The sequence below is a fragment of the Myxocyprinus asiaticus genome, chromosome 45, assembly GCF_019703515.2.
Source record: "Myxocyprinus asiaticus isolate MX2 ecotype Aquarium Trade chromosome 45, UBuf_Myxa_2, whole genome shotgun sequence".
Taxonomy (NCBI): Eukaryota; Metazoa; Chordata; class Actinopteri; order Cypriniformes; family Catostomidae; genus Myxocyprinus; species Myxocyprinus asiaticus.
The window spans coordinates 2,162,812-2,181,883 of record NC_059388.1 but is presented as its reverse complement, the minus strand read 5'-3'; positions in this window follow the sequence as shown (position 1 = coordinate 2,181,883).

Below are 19,072 nucleotides of genomic sequence, written 5' to 3'. Positions count from 1 at the left end.
CTTCATGCCCTCGGGCAGGGCGCACGCGTGTCTCCCATGCCAGTTGTGCGTACTTTCTGATTTCCTGCATGGTGGGGTTGCACATTCTGCAGTGCATTATGACGTCATATCGCACGCACTCGTGGAGGTTGTGAAGGAAAAGAGACTTGAAAGCTCGTTCCTCCTCCAGACCTGGTGCATTACTTCCTTGGAAGTACGTGGTTCTCAGGCGTCTATAATACTCACGCGAAGGCTCGTGCCTCTTCTGGGTGATGGCGAAAGCAGCTATGGTAGCGGAGGCTTCGTCGATATACAGCGAATACTCCTCGCGTAGGGCTTTACGCAGAGCTGAGTAGCGGTTTCGTGTACCAGTCGGTAGCGTTTCCATGAATGCATGGACACTCCTTACCGTGGTCTTCCATATGAGCTTGAGTTTTTTGCGCGAGGAAGCGTAAGGTAAATCAATCAGGCAGTGCTCAATTTCCCTAAGATAATTGTTGATGTTTGAATCTCGATTATTTGGGTCAAAGCGTTCTATGTCCCCTGCGAGGGACTCGAGTTGTCAGATGCGCAAGCGTTGGTGTCGGTATGACCACGGGTCGTCCGAGTCATCCGAAACATCATAGTCACTCTGATCGCTATAGCGATGAGGACGACTTCCTCCCCTTCGTGGTGGGGAAGGAGTCCAGTCGACGCGTGGGGGTGGACCCCGGGTTGCGTACAGCTCCCTGGCTAATGGGATATTCGAGCCGCTTACACCACTCTGGGCTTGAAAATAATTGTCCCCCCTCCGTGGTGTGAATCAGTCGGTTTGAAACGCACGGTGGCGTGACTGAAAAATGACTGAGGAGGGCAACTATAAGGAGGGGCACCTGCATCCAACCAGCGGGCCGCTGGAGGATTTTGAAAGGTGTCTTGGAGGATGAAGTCAGAGACTGTACCACTAGGGGCAGCTCGGCTCCTAGCGTGTGTTCCTGGGTTTCTCAGGGGCACATTTCTACGTGTATCGCTAAAAAGGGAGCCCTCTTCTATGTCAGATGTCGTGCAGTGCGTTTCAGCTGCACTTACCTGATCTGACTCTACTCTTAGCTGGGCAGCTTGAAGCTGCCTGCGCAGGGCTTCGTTTTCCTCCTGCATCCGGGCATTATCTTCTTGTGCCTGGACTTTCTCAGCTTGAGTGCACCTAATTTCTTGGTGCAGGCTAAGATTTTCATTCTGCACCGCTTGATAGCTGCTCTGCAGCTGTGCGAGCTGGGCCTGGTGCTTGGCGGTTTGCAGTTGGGTTTTGCGGTGATGAAGAAGGAACATTTGGCCCACAAGGTCCAGGATTGTGCGCATTGGCTTCCCGACCGGGTTGTTCACATAATCAACTAGTTCCTGCAATGCTTCATCACAACGACTAATATTGTAGCCGTTAAGGTTATTTCTCTCCTCTATGGAGAGATGGAGGACAGCAGCAACTACATCTTGCAGTGCTGGGTCGACTAACCTCTGTGGAGCTTTAGCTCCAGTCACGCAGGGCGATTGGTGACTCATTTTATTGGGGCCGTAAAAAATCTTGTGATAGTGGCTCTGACAGCTTGTTGTTTTACAGTTGAAATAAGGCTAACACGAAAGCACAGTTGCGAGGCTTCGACCTGTGGCTTACGGTCTACTGTTATGTAATGTGCAAATTTCACTGCGTTCTCTCTTTGGTGGACGTCAATGAAGTGACTTGGCACCTCTCTGTAACATTTAGATGAAAGCGTTAGGAGTTAAATAACAACAACAGCAGGTTTTAAGCAGACTATAGTAAATTTACCAACCCCTAATTCACTCTTAAGAGCACTTTCACACCACACTGGCTTATGTTTGGCAAGTTGTGAGAAGTAAATTGTCAAACAGAACCAAACTTTGAAGTAAGGATTTCAAGTTATTACTTTGGATTCTTATGCATACACACTGTGACAGAACTGGCACGTAGGATGCCTCACACGGGGCACCAATTATTATGTAGGGCTTTACTGGTTGTTTAGATCAGTGTTACTATCAGAAATAATTAATAATTATTTCTGTAGTTGTTAATCAATATTTAAATTAATTAATTGGATCTAACTCATTAAAACCTCATATGGGACTCCAGTAAATGTAGTGTGCTACGTTTAGGAGCAAGTTTGGTTATTAGCAATAATTAATAATTATCAAAGATAATTATTAATTATTAAAATCAATAGAACATTGATGAGAATCAATGTTAGCTTTTTTTAATCCTTTAAATCAACAGTTATCAAAGATAATTGTTGGGCCTCATGTATTCAGATAGAAGACAAAGGCAGGCCTAACAGTCATAAAAAACATTCCTCAAGCCCCCTCCTTCTAAGTCATAAATCTTACTGATAAAATCGCGCCAAAATCAAACAAAGGGAGTCCTAAACAGACTACAGATCCATGAAGCCTTGCCCACTAAAGGATCGAGCACTCAACTCCTATTGGATGAGGCACACAACAGAACGTCCCTCGAACATGACATCATCCGGACTTCAAATAATTCTGAAAATGCTTCCAAAGTTGCTTCCGGCGACTTCGTTCACCGAATACGGACGTAGCTTTTTGCTGCTCTCCGGTGTAACCTCGTGGCATAAGGAAGTAATGTCCGACTTGAAACTGTAGCCATACAATCTCCATCTCGCTGGACGAGTTGAGATTACCCTGTGTTCAACCAAACACTCTAACGGATCCGAAGGAGACTGCCAAGCAATTCGCATCTTCATCCATTGGCCTACAGAAGTGAAGAGATTAAAGATTTCTCTTCCATCTTCAATCAAGTCGACATTTCTGAGTTCTCCGCCAGCCCACCGAGAATCAACAGCCGTACCGCCCGCCGACAGCGCGAGGAAACGACCTCTCGTCATCACACGAGCCTCAAGGAACTGGGTCAAAGTTAAAGGACGGAGGAAAACACATTCTACCTGTGTCCTCATGCGATTCAAGTAAGAGGTTACGTCTGGGCAGAGATAGAATATTATAGTGTGTTATTCTTGTGTTTCAAGGTTTTTTTGCTTGTACAGTTTACGGACCGCCATGTCCGCTCATTATTAATACTCAGGGTACTAATTATCACGAATTTGTTTTGCTGTATTGTAGTCCAACCAAATTGGACTGTTGTGCATTTTCGCCATCGCGGGTGAGACAGCAACTGAGTTCATCCATTAAAGAGTCAAATAACAAGGGACTTTTACGAGCCCCGCTCGTAAAACCGCGTCTCTGAGTGATGAACACGGCTGCTTCATCTCCAGCTATCGCGAAATCAGCTTTCGGGCTGTCACTGAATAATCTCTCTCTCTCTCTCTCTCTCTCTCTCTCTCACTAACCACACTGACACACACACACACACACACACACACACACACACACACACCTTATGTGTTATAGGATTATTTTTATTTCCATATCTAATCATATCACTGTTTAGTTTGTAGTTGTAAGTCGGAAGTTTATTGACTGCATTGTATTAATTATTAATTGATATTACTGCATAAATAAACTTTGTATATATTACAAAGAGAAGTGTTTTGGTTTGTTTTGCATACGCCTGTGTCGTGCTGACGGGATGTCAGTGCTCGGATTCAAACCTTCATTCATTGTTTTTTTATTCGAAAATCGATATTCTTCGGATGTCGATTTTCCTAAGAAAACAATCTAATATTGAGACTGTTTTAATATTCGGTTATTAGTCCCTGATTTCAGGGTGGTGCCCCGTCAATGTTAATCCTTATTAATATTCTATTGATTTTTGATAATTGATAATTATCTTTGATTGAATTAGAATGATCAATAAGCTAGTGTTAATTTTAATGTTTCATCGATGTTAACAATTGATAAGTGTTGATTTTAAAGGATTAAAAAAAAGCTAACATTGATTCTCATCAATGTTCTATTGATTTTAATAATTAATAATTATCTTTGATAATTATTAATTATTGCTAATAACCAAACTTGCTCCTAAACGTAGCACACTACATTTACTGGAGTCCTATATGAGGTTTTAATGAGTTAGATCCAATTAATTAATTTAAATATTGATTAATAACTACAGAAATAATTATTAATTATTTCTGATAGTAACACTGATCTAAACAACCAGTAAAGCCCTACATAATAATTGGTGCCCCGTGTGAGGCATCCTACGTGCCAGTTCTGTCACAGTGTGTATGCATAAGAATCCAAAGTAATAACTTGAAATCCTTACTTCAAAGTTTGGTTCTGTTTGACAATTTACTTCTCAAAACTTGCCAAACATAAGCCAGTGTGGTGTGAAAGTGCACTTAAGAGTGAATTAGGGGTTGGTAAATTTACTATAGTCTGCTTAAAATCTGCTGTTGTTGTTATTTAACTCCTAACGCTTTCATCTAAATGTTACAGAGAGGTGCCAAGTCACTTCATTGACGTCCACCAAAGAGAGAACGCAGTGAAATTTGCACATTACAAAACAGTAGACCGTAAGCCATAGGTCGAAGCCTCTCAACTGTGCTTTCGTGTTAGCATTATATCAACTGTAAAACAACAAGCTGTCAGAGCCACTATCACAAGAATTTTTACGGCCCCAATAAAATGAGTCACCAATCGCCCTGCGTGACTGGAGCTAAAGCTCCACAGAGGTTAGTCGACCCAGCACTGCAAGATGTAGTTGCTGCTGTCCTCCGTCTCTCCATAGAGGAGAGAAATAACCTTAACGGCTACAATGTTAGTCGTTGTGATGAAGCATTGCAGGAACTAGTTGATTATGTCAACAACCCAGTCGGGAAGCCAATGCGCACAATCCTGGACCTTGTGGGCCAAATGTTCCTTCTTCATCACCGCAAAACCCAACTGCAAACCGCCGAACACCAGGCCCAGCTCGCACAGCTGCAGAGCAGCTATCATGCGGTGCAGAGGGAAAATCTCAGCCTGCACCAAGAAATTAGGTGCACTCAAGCTGAGAAAGTCCAGGCACAGAAAGATAATGCCCGGATGCAGGAGGAAAACGAAGCCCTGCGCAGGCAGCTTCAAGCTGCCCAGCTAAAAGTAGAGTCAGATCAGGTAAGTGCAGCTGAAATGCACCGCATGACATCTGACATAGAAGAGGGCTCCCTTTGTAGCGCTACGCGTAGAAATGTGCCCCTGAGAAACCCAGGAACACACGCTAGGAGCCGAGCTGCCTCTAGTGGTACAGTCTCTGACTTCGTCCTCCAAGACACCTTTCAAAATCCTCCAGCAGCCCGCTGGTTGGATGCAGGTGCCCCTCCTTATAGTTGCCCGCCCCAGTCAGTTTTCAGTCACACCACCTTGCGTTTCAAACCGACTGATTCCACACCACGAAGGGGGGACAATTATTTTCAAGCCCAGAGTGGTGTAAGTGGCTCAAAGATCCCATTAGCCAGGGAGCTGTACGCAACCCGGGGTCCACCCCCATGCGTCGACTGGACTCCTTCCCCACCACGAAGGGGAGGAAGTCGTCCTCATCGCTATAGCGATCCGAGTGACTATGATGTTTCGGATGACTCGGACGACCCGTGGTCATACCGACACCAGCGCTTGCGCATCCGACAACTTGAGTCCCTCGCAGGGGACATAGAACGCTTTGACCCAAATAATCGAGATTCAAACATCGACAATTATCTTAGGGAAATTGAGCACTGCCTGATTGATTTGCCTTACGCTTCGTCGCGCGAAAAACTCAAGCTCATATGGAAGACCACGGTAAGGAGTGTCCATGCGTTCATGGAAACGCTACCGACTAGTACACGAAACCGCTACTCAGCTCTGTGTAAAGCCCTACGCGAGGAGTATTCACTGTATATCGACGAAGCCTCCGCTACCATAGCTGCTTTCGCCATCACCCAGAAGAGGCACGAGCCTCCGCGTGAGTATTATAGACGCCTGAGAACCACGTACTTCCAAGGAAGTAACGCACCAGGTCTGGAGGAGGAACGAGCTTTCAAGTCTCTTTTCCTTCACAACCTCCACGAGTGCGTGCGATATGACGTTACAATGCACTGCAGAATGGGCAACCCCACCATGCAGGAAATCAGAAAGTACGCGCAACTGGCATGGGAGACACGCGTGCGCCCTGCCCGAGGGCATGAAGGCGACGCCAGAGCCCTGGGGATCCAAGCCTCATATGCAGACCTAGCGCTTGAAGGCAACGAAATGCCTCGCGTTAAGGTGAATGCTAGAACCGGACCCCAGAGGCGCCGATCACCCCGCCAGCAGGGTAAGCAACAGAACCAGGGGGGTGGTAACCAGACACACCCCCAGGGTCACGGCAGGCCTAAACAACAAAACGTTCGCTGGCCGAAAGGAAATGCGTGTTTCAAACGAAAACCCAAACAAGAAGGTGAGTGGGTAGGAAAGGTTTCAAATCCCCTCAGAGAACAAGATTTGAGAGAGGAAATGGAGGATATTAGGAGACGCTTGACTGAGTTAGTAACTAAGCTTGACGTGCTCCGTTGTTCACCAGGTCCATCGACCTCCTCAAAGGAACACGGCGCTGAAACCTCATCAGTATGACTAGACGATGTACCCCCTTCCGTTAACGCCAAAGTTTACTTTGTAGGTCGGGAAAAGGGGAACAGTGTCCAAGTTGCTCCCCAAAACAGTCACTCCTAACATGCCACACCCTCCTTTTCTGACCTTCTTGGGCGATCTGTACCGTAAGGGCAACGCCTGACACGTGGGTCATTCAACTCCCACACACTACTCAACACCGGTTCCGAAATAGTCTAATGGGTTCCAACACCTTCGCAGAGGTGGCTAGAGCAAAGCTCTCCCTTGGCAAACCATTATAGACAGAGACCAGCAACGTAAGCGTCACAAGCTACACACAAGATAGGTCGTCTATCACAAAACGGGCCTGGATTGACACCTTTCAAGGGATGATGCTAACAGACCCTGTTTACATATGTCCCATTAATACGGAACCACCATTAGTTGGCCAGGACCTACTGAACCGATTGGCTCCGCTCATTGACTGCCGTCGTGGACACATGTGGGCTCAGGTTGACATACCGAGACCACTTGGTCCAGAAAACAGTTCGCCAGCTTCAGATACACACGTCGCCATCGTTCAAAAATCCAGCAGAGACGACGACTCCAATAAGAACAATTACAGGGCCTGAATAAAACCCTTCAGGGTACTATAGTCACTGTAAATTCACAATCCGTTCTTATCAATAACACTTTGCACTCTTTAGGGATTTTGTCAGAGAAAACAACTTATGCGTGTATCATTAGAGATCTAATGCAGGACCTCAGGGAAATTAGCTCTTCAGTCAACAGTCTGAGTGATGGAAGGATTCCAGCTTACCTGGTCTCCTTAAACCTTGTCAAACAAATCCTTAGATCTGCAACTATCTCCATTGTGCAACCTTCACAGATACACATGGCATATAGTTTTGACATTGAAATTCCAATCCATGTAAATCCTCAGAACCTCAAAATAGGATTTATCCTCAATCTACCATCATAGGCAGAATATATATAGACTAAAATCTGTATTTAATGTTGGTTTTCAGAGAGGTAATGCACACATTCACCTCAAAACACCACCAACACTCGCCTACCATGATGACGACCCCTCGCTCTACCTTATCTCTAACCTAAATATGTGTACTAAGACAAAGTACATTCATTGGGTTTGTCAAAATGCAACCCCTTTGTTAGAGAGGTGACTAACTACCTCTGCGGCCAAAGAGCCGAATTCCATGAACAAGTGTCATGGTAGCATGTCCATCAAAGATGAAGGAACAGAGACAAAGGTAGAGCGAGCAGGCAGTTGCTGGCTCGTTAACACACCAGCCACCGAAGTCATACGACTGCCATGATACAGCCACTAAGCTAAGGCCACTAAACTAAGGCTACCAAACAAACGGTGTTCTTAATGGTTCCCCAAAGAGCCATCGTGCACACTGACGATATTGTCCTCCGTCATCTCAACGTCAACAAACATGACGCAGAAATTGAGATCATGGACGCATTTAGAGGTCACAGCCTCACCGTTGATGACACCCTTCGACAGCAGCTTCAGGCTGAAGGGATGGAATTAGTGAAGTTCAGTCTCAAACCGACTGGCTTGACCACTATATTTCATAGTCACATAAGCAGATCGTCGTCTTACCGAGAACACCCTATCAGTTTTTTTGCCCTCTGGCTCCTCCTTAGTGGTTGGATCATCATCGCAATTATTGCACACACCATGTACAGGTACATTCAACACCTACAGGCCAGACTGGACTCACTTCTCATACAGCCGCGTTTTACACACCAGTCTGAGCCCATCACACAGGTTAACTCCATCATTTCCAAGGATAAGCCTTTTAACCTTTAACCCTCCTTTCCTCTAACATTTTGTTCCTAGTAACCAATGTCAGGTTCTACTTTGATTTTGTGTTATGACCAAAGAACAACAAAGGATTGTGTTATGGTTAATGCTGTGCCTTCCAATAACTTGAAATGTTTATGTGTGATAAATGTAGTTTTAGAATTAGCTAGAAGTTCTATGCCCAGATGTGCCTCAATCTCTGTCCAGACGATAAAACCTCTGTGAACTCTAATAAACTGTATGGACTGTGCAACCATTTCTCTTTCCTATCAGGAATACATGGATGGCGTAACCCACAGGTTACTGTGAACCGACAAGAACTGTTCGGCCCTTCAGTTGCTCTAAAGATGCTGGACAACAACCAACTCTTCAGAACAAAGGGGGAATGTTGGGCCTCATGTATTCAGATAGAAGACAAAGGCAGGCCTAACAGTCATAAAAAACATTCCTCAAGCCCCCTCCTTCTAAGTCATAAATCTTACTGATAAAATCGCGCCAAAATCAAACAAAGGGAGTCCTAAACAGACTACAGATCCATGAAGCCTTGCCCACTAAAGGATCGAGCACTCAACTCCTATTGGATGAGGCACACAACAGAACGTCCCTCGAACATGACATCATCCGGACTTCAAATAATTCTGAAAATGCTTCCAAAGTTGCTTCCGGCGACTTCGTTCACCGAATACGGACGTAGCTTTTGCTGCTCTCCGGTGTAACCTCGTGGCATAAGGAAGTAATGTCCGACTTGAAACTGTAGCCATACAATCTCCATCTCGCTGGACGAGTTGAGATTACCCTGTGTTCAACCAAACACTCTAACGGATCCGAAGGAGACCGCCAAGCAATTCGCATCTTCATCCATTGGCCTACAGAAGTGAAGAGATTAAAGATTTCTCTTCCATCTTCAATCAAGTTGACATTTCTGAGTTCTCCGCCAGCCCGCCGAGAATCAACAGCCGTACCGCCCGCCAACAGCGCGAGGAAACGACCTCTCGTCATCACACGAGCCTCAAGGAACCGGGTCAAAGTTAAAGGACGGAGGAAAACACATTCTACCTGTGTCCTCATGCGATTCAAGTAAGAGGTTACGTCTGGGCAGAGATAGAATATTATAGTGTGTTATTCTTGTGTTTCAAGGTTTTTTTGCTTGTACAGTTTACGGACCGCCATGTCCGCTCATTATTAATACTCAGGGTACTAATTATCACGAATTTGTTTTGCTGTATTGTAGTCCAACCAAATTGGACTGTTGTGCATTTTCGCCATCGCGGGTGAGACAGCAACTGAGTTCATCCATTAAAGAGTCAAATAACAAGGGACTTTTACGAGCCCCGCTCGTAAAACCGCGTCTCTGAGTGATGAACACGGCTGCTTCATCTCCAGCTATTGCGAAATCAGCTTTCGGGCTGTCACTGAATAATCTCTCTCTCTCTATCTCTCTCTCTCTCTCTCTCTCTCACTAACCACACTGACACACACACACACACACACACACACACACACACACACCTTATGTGTTATAGGATTATTTTATTTCCATATCTAATCATATCACTGTTTAGTTTGTAGTTGTAAGTCGGAAGTTTATTGACTGCATTGTATTAATTATTAATTGATATTACTGCATAAATAAACTTTGTATATATTACAAAGAGAAGTGTTTTGGTTTGTTTTGCATACGCCTGTGTCGTGCTGACGGGATGTCAGTGCTCGGATTCAAACCTTCATTCATTGTTTTTTTATTCGAAAATCGATATTCTTCGGATGTCGATTTTTCCTAAGAAAACAATCTAATATTGAGACTGTTTTAATATTCGGTTATTAGTCCCTGATTTCAGGGTGGTGCCCCGTCAATGTTAATCCTTATTAATATTCTATTGATTTTTGATAATTGATAATTATCTTTGATTGAATTAGAATGATCAATAAGCTAGTGTTAATTTTAATGTTTCATCGATGTTAACAATTGATAAGTGTTGATTTTAAAGGATTAAAAAAAAGCTAACATTGATTCTCATCAATGTTCTATTGATTTTAATAATTAATAATTATCTTTGATAATTATTAATTATTGCTAATAACCAAACTTGCTCCTAAACGTAGCACACTACATTTACTGGAGTCCTATATGAGGTTTTAATGAGTTAGATCCAATTAATTAATTTAAATATTGATTAATAACTACAGAAATAATTATTAATTATTTCTGATAGTAACACTGATCTAAACAACCAGTAAAGCCCTACATAATCGTTAATTGTTAACGTCGATGAAACATTCATTAAAATTAACACTAGCTTATTGATCATTCAAATTCAATCAAAGATAATTATCAATTATCAAAAATCAATAGAATATTAATAAGGATTAACATTGACGGGGCACCACCCTGAAATCAGGGACTAATAACCAAATATTAAAACAGTCTCAATATTAGATTGTTTTCTTAGGAAAATCGACATCCGAAGAATATCGATTTTCGGGAAAGAAACGATGAATGAAGGTTTGAATCCGAGCACTGACATCCCGTCAGCATGACACAGGTGTATGCAAAACAAACCAAAACACTTCTCTTTGTAATATAAACAAAGTTTATTTATGCAGTAATATCAATTAATAATTAATACAATGCAGTCAATAAACTTCCGACTTACAACTACAAACTAAACAGTGATATGATTAGATATGGAAATAAAAATAATTCTATAACACATAAGGTGTGTGTGTGACAGTGTGTGTGTGTGTGTGTGTGTCAGTGTGGTTAGTGAGAGAGAGAGAGAGAGATGATTAAGTGACAGCCTGAAAGATAGCTGGAGATAAAGCAGCCGTGTTCATCACTCAGAGACGCGGTTTTACGAGCGGGGCTCGTAAAAGTCCCTTGTTATTTGACTCTTTAATGGATGAACTCAGTTGCTGTCTCACCCGCGATGGCGAAAATGCACAACAGTCCAATTTGGTTGGACCACAATACAGCAAAACAAATTCGTGATAATTAATACCCTGAGTATTAATAATTAGCGGACATGGCGGTCCGTAAACTGTACAAGCAAAAACCTTGAAACACAAGAATAACACACTATAATATTCTATCTCTGCCCAGACGTAAACCTCTTACTTGAATCGCATGAGGACACAGGTAGAATGTGTTTTCCTCCGTCCTTTAACTTTGACCCGGTTCCTTGAGGCTCGGGTGATGACGGGGGCCGTTTCCTCGCACTGTCGGCGGGCGGTACGGCTGTTGATTCTCGGCGGGCTGGCGGAGAACTCAGAAATGTCGACTTGATTGAAGATGGAAGAGAAATCTTTAATCTCTTCACTTCTGTAGGCCAACGGATGAAGATGCGAATTGCTCGGCGGTCTCCTTCAGATCCGTTAGAGTGTTCGGTTGAACACAGAGTAATCTCAACTCGTCCAGCGAGATGGAGATTGTATGGCTACAGTTTCAAGTCGGACATTACTTCCTTAAGCCACGAGGTTGCACCGGAGAGCAGCAAAAAGCTACGTCCGTATTCGGTGAACTATGTCGCTGGAAGTAACTTTGGAAGCATTTCAGAATTATTTGAAGTCCTGATGATGTCATGTTTGAGGGACGTTCTGTTGTGTGCCTCATCCAATAGGAGTTGAGCGCTCGATCCTTTAGTGAGCAAGGCTTCATGGATTTGTATTCTGTTTTGGACTCCCTTTGTTTGATTTTGGTGCGATTTTTATCAGTAAAATTTACGACTCAGAAGGAGGGGGCTTGAGGAATGTTTTTATGACTGTTAGGCCTGCCTTTGTCCTCTATCTGAATACATGAGGCCCAACAGCACCAACTATGGGTCCAACGGCAATTTAAATGAATAGGGCTCGATCCCACGAACCACCTAGGTTCCCTTACTTTTGGACTTAGAATTGTTTGAGGAAAAATTGCCACACTTTTTATTTATATGACTTTATTAGCATGTATATGAAATATTATCAATAAAACACCCTGTATAGCACTCAACATACTCAATGGAACCCACTTGTGCAACTTACAACTCATAATTCTATATTATTTGCATTAAAATGTTTGTCCATAAACCATGTGTTTGGTGTCCATTAAATAAGCTGCAGATGGATTTTTTTAGGAAAAATTGCCACTTTTTATTTTTTATTTATATGACTTTTTTAGCATTTATATTAAATATTATCAATAAAACATCATGTATGACCCTCAGGACACTCCTATAAATGCATGTATGTAACTTACAACTCTTTAAAATGTATAATTAGCTAAACAATTACTGTCCAAGAACCATGAATTTGCCACCATTAAAATAAATTGTACGTGGGCACTTCCTACAAGACTAAGCAAAAAGACAGAAGTGCCCATATATAATTTATTTGAATTGCCTGAAATAGTCACTTGATGGACATCTGTTTTAATGTGTGGGATAGATTAATTCACTGAATATCACATTTAGGTGACTGTATGACACCCCCTGAACAATATACACCCTTCAAAACATAAAAATTAGACTGTCCATGAACCACCTAAAATTTTGGATGGGATAAATTGTATGTGGGATCACCATGTCTCAGCTCTAGATTGAGCTATCAAGTTGAAACTGGTACTTCTGTGCTCACCTCAACCTCCTCTATCTATGGTGTGAATTTCAAGAAGATTGGACCTTGTCACATATTGAACATGGGATCATCTCAGATACAATCTATTTTATCGACAACAATAAAATTGTCTGTGGACAATCATGTTTTAGGACATTTAATAGTATTTGTATGTGAACTATTCATGAAACCACCTGTTGAGGACTCATCATACTAAATATAATATATCTATGCAATTTATAATTCATAATAATGTATAATTTGCTTTAAAATGATTGTCTATGAACCATGTATTTGCCACCATTCAAATAAATTGTATGTGGGCACGTCCTGTATGACAGCAAAAACACAGGAAGTGCCCACGTGCAATTTATTTGAATGGTGGCAAATATATGGTTCATGGGTTGTCATTTTGAAAGCTTTTCTTGCTATTTGCATGTAATATTATCAATCAAACATCAAGTATATCCTTCAACATACACAATGGAACCCATTTATGCAACTTGCAACTCTTTAAAATGTATAATTAGCTAAAAATGACTGTCCACGAACCATGTATTTTTCTCCATTTAAATAAATTGTATGTTGGCACTTCCTGTGTGACCTGGTGAAAATAACCTTAAATTTGATGCTAAGACCTAGGGGCTTTGAATACTTTATCTTTGTGCTCTCATAAACAATGTATTAAAAATCCGTGTCTCTCATCAATTGGGAAGCACTTAAAAGGAAAAATAACTGTCATTTTAGGTGCACAAGTCAGCTAATTAAGCACTTAACTAATTAATTCAGACTTCAAACTTTGCACACTTACTAAGGGGCCCCTAAGAAGCTATAGATTTCAAATTGGAGTCATTTTGAGCTTTCTGAGGGGTGTCCACGAAACACCTATAGAAATGAATGGAATAAATTGCTCGTGGGATGCGCCCTGGCAGCATACCCAGAGGTCCGACAGACCCCAAATTTCACATGATAACACATCGAGTGCCCCTCGACACCATATTAAGAGGACTAAGGCTTAAGATGCAGAAAAGTATTTTTCATTATTTTCAATAGATCTTCCTGCTTGTCATAGGAATCAATGAGACAGCCTGCCCTGTAGGCCCATGTGCAGCAGTACATTCATCAGAGACTTTAATACCTAGCAAGCTCCTACGGCCTCCAAATTCTAGAACCTGATTTGGGGTCCCTGACGGTCGAGGATCTCAAATTTCTTGGTCCTGTGGCCTTTGGAACCCCCTTTTCTAGATTGCCCACTTGCTCATTAAACCAATGCAATTCCATAGGTGTTTCGTGGACAGCCTTAAATTAGGTGCTAAGACCTGGGGGCTTCGAATGCACTTTTCATTCACAAGTCAGCCAATTAAGCACTTATCGAAGTCATTCAGACTTCAAACTTTGTGCACTTACTAAGGGGCCCCTGAGAAGCTCTAGATTTCAAATTGGAGTCATTTGGAGCTTTCTGAGGTGTGTCCACGAAACACCTATGGAAATGAATGGAATAAATTGCAGGTGGGACTTTTCTAGAAAGGTCCTGCAGCCCCCACATTTCACACGGTGGCAGCCCGATGACCCTCGAAAGACATATTGAGAGCATGAGGCTCTAGAAAAGAGAAAAATAATTTTTGACAGTTTAGGCAAGATTCTCACACACAGACCTCTTGCACTCACAGCTTGACAGAGCCTCTTGAGTTAGATTTGAGACAACTAGGGTAGGGTTTGGACCTATGCTCAAGAAGGATCTAGATACCCCAAATTTTAGGGCCCGATTCGGGGGCCCCTGACGGTCGAGAATCTCAAATTTCAAGGTCCTGTGGCCTTCGGAACCCCCTTTTCTAGATGGTCCACTTGACCATTAAACCAATGCAATTCCATAAGTGTTTCATGGACAGCCTTAAATTTGATGCTAAGACCTGGCTTCGTATGCTTCATCGTAGGACCCTTAGAAACAACATATTAAAAGGCTGTGTCCCTCAGAGTTTGGGAAGTACTTTAAAAAAATCAAGAATATATTATAGAAAAATGTCACTTTTAATTCACAAGTCAGCCAATTAAGCACTTAACGAAGTCATTCAGACTTCATATTTTGCGCACTTACAGCTTACAGAAAGCTTTTCTTGCTATTTGCATGTAATATTATCAATCAAACATCAAGTATATCCTTCAACATACACAATGGAACCCATTTATGCAACTTGCAACTCTTTAAAATGTATAATTAGCTAAAAATGACTGTCCACGAACCATGTATTTTTCTCCATTTAAATAAATTGTATGTTGGCACTTCCTGTGTGACCTGGTGAAAATAACCTTAAATTTGATGCTAAGACCTAGGGGCTTTGAATACTTTATCTTTGTGCTCTCATAAACAATGTATTAAAAATCCGTGTCTCTCATCAATTGGGAAGCACTTAAAAGGAAAAATAACTGTCATTTTAGGTGCACAAGTCAGCTAATTAAGCACTTAACTAATTAATTCAGACTTCAAACTTTGCACACTTACTAAGGGGCCCCTAAGAAGCTATAGATTACAAATTGGAGTCATTTGGAGCTTTCTGAGGGGTGTCCACGAAACACCTATACAAATGAATGGAATAAATTGCTCATGGGATGCACCCTGGCAGCGTGCCCAGAGGTCCCAAAGACCCCAAATTTCACATAGTGACCCCTCATGGGCCTCTTGAAGAATACTAAGAGTGCTAACGATTTCGGTGAAGTTTTGGTCGAATGTCAGAAAACATCTTTAAAGGAATCTGGGTGGGCACAGCGGGCCCCCGCCATGTGCCCCATGAGGAAATGGATTAAAAAATTTAACAAAATATAATTTGTGTCAGGAACGCCTAAAAACACACTTATGGGATGCCTGGGCGCTGCTCGGCATGAATTAGAGTGATGTATGGCATCAGGGGGCACACTGGGGGCAAAGGTATGCCAAAGTGGTATTTAGTGGGTAAGGGGACAAATAGTGGTTCTGTGGACGGAAGGAAGACTATGATGAAGACTAGTGGGTAAGGGGTCACAGGAAGTGAGTTCGTGGACAACAGGAAGCCCATTTAGAAGAATAGTGGGTAAGGGGTCACAGGAAGTGAGTTCGTGGACAACAGGAAGACTATGGTGAAGACTAGTGGGTAAGGGGGACACAGGAAGTGAGTTCGTGGACAAGAGGAAGATTATGATGAAGACTAGTGTTAAGGTGGACAAAAAGAGGCTCTGTGGACGCTGTTTACATTACTAAATGCCCCGTGGGCAGTAGGTGGCTCGTGAGCACTCCCCGAAGTGACCATGACAACTCGAGAGCACCCCTAGAGGTGTCCATACGGTGAGATAAGGGGGAAAATGAAAATTACCCCAAAGTAATGGCAAAGTGACAGATGGCCACCAAGCTAGTGGCCAAGTGGATGTCCACGTAAGGGGTATGATCCATCGCCCCAACTATGGGTCCAATGGCAATTTAAATGAATAGGGCTCGATCCCTCGAACCACCTAACTTCACTTACCATTATGATTTAAAAAGGAGCCAAACAACTATGTGATAATAAATGGCTTCATATGATCACTATCCTTAAATAAAATAAAATAATCTTTTTTTATGAGTGCATGATCAAGTGCTCATGGAAAAGATGAGTCTTTAGCAATTTTTTGAAGACAGAGTCTGCTTCACAGATGGAGTTGGTAAGGTAATTCCATGAACGAGGTACAGTGAAACTGAAAGTCTGGGAAAATGATTTGGTGCCTCTGTGTTGGCACCACTCATTAGTCGAGTGCAGGCTTCTGGTGGGAACATAGCAATGCAGGAATGATTTTAGGTACGCTGGAGCAGACCCAGTGACTGTTCTGTATGCAAGCATCAGAGTCTTGTATTTTATATGTGCATCAACAGGCAGCCAGTGAAGAGAGACAAGGAGTGGTGTAACATGCACTCTCTTTTGTTGAAGACCAGATGTGCTGCTGCATTCTGAATCATTTGGAGGGGCCTAACAGCGCATGCAGGTGGGCCTGCAATGAGAGTGTTACAGTAATCCAGTCTAGTTATGACAAGTGACTGAACAAGGAGTGAAAGGGTCTTATTTTCTTGATATTGTAGAGTGTAAATCTATATGATCGTGATGTCTTTGAGATGTGGTCTGTGAAATTGAGTTGGTTATCGATGGTTACGCTTAGATTTCTGACGATTTTGGAAGGCGTTATTGTAGTTGAACCCAGCTAAACGGTGATGTTGTGTTCAACACCAGGGTTGGATGGAAAGATGAGGAGCTCAGTCTTCGCTAGATTAAGTTTCAGGTGGTGTTCCTTCATCCAGGCCGAGATGTCTGCCAAACAGGCCAAGATTCGAGCAGTCACCATGGTGTTGTTGGGCTAAAAAGACAAGTAGAGCTGTGTGTCATTGGCATAGCAATGGTAACAGAAATCACCCAAATGTACTTGTTACAGTGTCTGTAACAAGGCCAAACATTCAAGGGTATGTAAACTTTTGATCAGGGCCATTTGGGTGATTTCTGTTATCATTATGATTTAAAAAGGAGCCAAACAACTATGTGATAATAAATGGCTTTATATGATCACGATCCTTAAATAAAAGACAGTTTTTTTGCATGATCAGTCATATTTTCAAAATCAATGCCAAAATTTCACAATTTCTGCCAGGGTATGCAAACTTTTGATCACAGCTGTATATATATATATATATATATATATATATATATATACATACAGGTTTGGGAGGGTTACTTTTGAAATGTATTCCACTACAGATTATAGAATACATACTGTAAAATGTAATTTGTAACATATTTCGTTAGATTACACAAGGTCAGTAATGTATTCTAAATACTTTGGATTACTTCTTCAGCACTGGTAGATTTTTTTCACTTGTTTGGACTATAAAAACTCTGCCAGTACAGTAAGACAAAATACACATGTTAAAAATACATTCTCTGAAAAACCTAAATATCTTATGCAGTGTTGTTTCTAAAACAAGATAAATCAAATTGATCTTATTTTAAGGATTTTTAGATACACTACGTTGCCAAAAGTATTCGCTCATCTGCCTTTAGACGCATATGAATTTAAGTGACATCCCATTCTTAATCCATAGGGTTTAATATGACGTCGGCCCACCCTTTGCAGCTATAACAGCTTCAACTCTTCTGGGAAGGCTTTCCACAAGGTTTAGGAGTGTGTTTATGGGAATTTTTGACCATTCTTCCAGAAGCGCATTTGTGAGGTCAAACACTGATGTTGGATGAGAAGGCCTGGCTCGCAGTCTTCACTCTAATTCATCCCAAAGGTGCTCTATCGGGTTAAGGTCAGGACTCTGTGCAGGCCAGTCAAGTTCTTCCACACCAAACTCGCTCATCCATGTCTTTATGGACCTTGCTTTGTGCACTGGTGCGCAGTCATGTTGGAACAGGAAGGGGCCATCCCCAAACTGTTCCCACAAATTTGGGAGCATGGAATTGTCCAAAATCTCTTGGTATGCTGAAGCATTCAGAGTTCCTTTCACTGGAACTAAGGGGCCAAGCCCAGCTCCTGAAAAACAACCCCACACCATAATCCCCCTCCACCAAACTTCACAGTTGGCACAATGCAGTCAGACAAGTACCGTTCTCCTGGCAACTGCCAAACCCAGACTCGTCCATCAGATTGCCAGATGGAGAAGTGTGATTCGTCACTCCAGAGAACGCGTCTCCACTGCTCTAGAGTCCAGTGGCGGCGTGCTTTACACCACTGCATCCGACGCTTTGCATTGCACTTGGTGATGTATGGCTTGGATGCAGCTGCTCGGCCATGGAAACCCATTCCATGAAGCTCTCTACGCACTGTTCTTGAGCTAATCTGAAGGCTACATGAACTTTGGAGGTCTGTAGCGATTGACTCTGCAGAAAGTTGGCGACCTCTGCGCACTATGCGCCTCAGCATCCGCTGAACCCGCTCTGTCATTTTACGTGGCCTACCACTTCGTGGCTGAGTTGCTGTCATTCCCAATCACTTCCACTTTGTTATAATACCACTGACAGTTGACTGTGGAATATTTAGTAGCGAGGAAATTTCACGACTGGACTTGTTGCACAGGTGGCATCCTATCACAGTACCATGCTGGAATTCACTGAGCTCCTGAGAGCGGCCCATTCTTTCACAAATGTTTGTAGAAGCAGTCTGCATGCCTAGGTG